Genomic DNA, 1184 nt, shown 5'->3' with positions numbered 1-1184 from the left:
GTTTTTATTTTCCTTTTCAATTTAAAAGGTACAAAAAGAATAAAAAAAACATATTATATATACAACCATTCAATTGATCTATTAAAAACACTTGTTTTTTAAACATTTAAATGTTTAATATGTTTGAATTTGAAACAACAAAGAAAATAAATTATAAATGTGTTTTTATTTTTGTTCAAAATTAGTTTTTAATATAATTAAAATTTGAATAAATTCCAATTTGGCTTCATTAAAACACTTTAAATGATAATGAAAATGTTGAAAATAGCTAACAATTCATTAATAATTGTCAATTAAAGTAATTTTATAATCTATATTAATGTTGATATATTAAATTGTAAATTGTTGTTAGTGTGTTTTATTAATAAAAATGTCAAACAAATAAAAATAATACATTTGTTATTACATGGAGACATAATATTTTTTTTAACCAAATGTAAAATATTATTTGAAAAATTTTTTGAATGAAAAACAAATATATGTATTTATTTTTTTATCTGTTATGTGATCTAAAGCCAAACAACAATAAGAATTTAATATTTTGATTATAAAAAAGTTTTCACATAAAGTTAATTTTTAAATTGAAAAAACAAAAATAATTAAGTTGATTGAATAATGTATTTCAAATTAAAACAAAACAATAATGTGACATTTTCAGAAAATATAAAAGATATTCGTATATTATTATAATTATCATTAAATTATTGTTAACATAAAATGATCATACATTCAGTTTTGAATTATTTAAGTTGTGGTTGTTATTCTTTTTAAAAACTTAGTTTGTAATTTTCGTTTAAAGGGGGTTAAAACAAAATTCTTAAATGTATCACAATTTTTTGGTTTCTATATTCGAAGAGATAAAAACGTGGAAGATCATAGTTATTGATCAATCATTACAATACGCTTTTTTATAATATATCATAGAATTTATATTTTAAAACTAAATTGTCACTTAGTTGTTATCCATAAAAAGACTATATCAATTCAATTTAGTTATATATTAATATTTCAACAACTTAAGTAAATATTACATTTAATGATCATACCTAATTATAAATTGTTTTTTTCATTGTGTTGTTTGAAAATATTTTCTATTGTAAAAACAAATTATATATTTTAAATTATTATTAAAATTTTTAAATATTAAAATATATAAAAAAGCTTAAAAACAGAAAACAATTGTT

This window comes from Entamoeba invadens (genome assembly GCF_000330505.1).
Source record: "Entamoeba invadens IP1 unplaced genomic scaffold scaff_1105074725891, whole genome shotgun sequence".
Taxonomy (NCBI): Eukaryota; Evosea; order Mastigamoebida; family Endamoebidae; genus Entamoeba; species Entamoeba invadens.
This window is presented reverse-complemented; position numbering follows the sequence as displayed.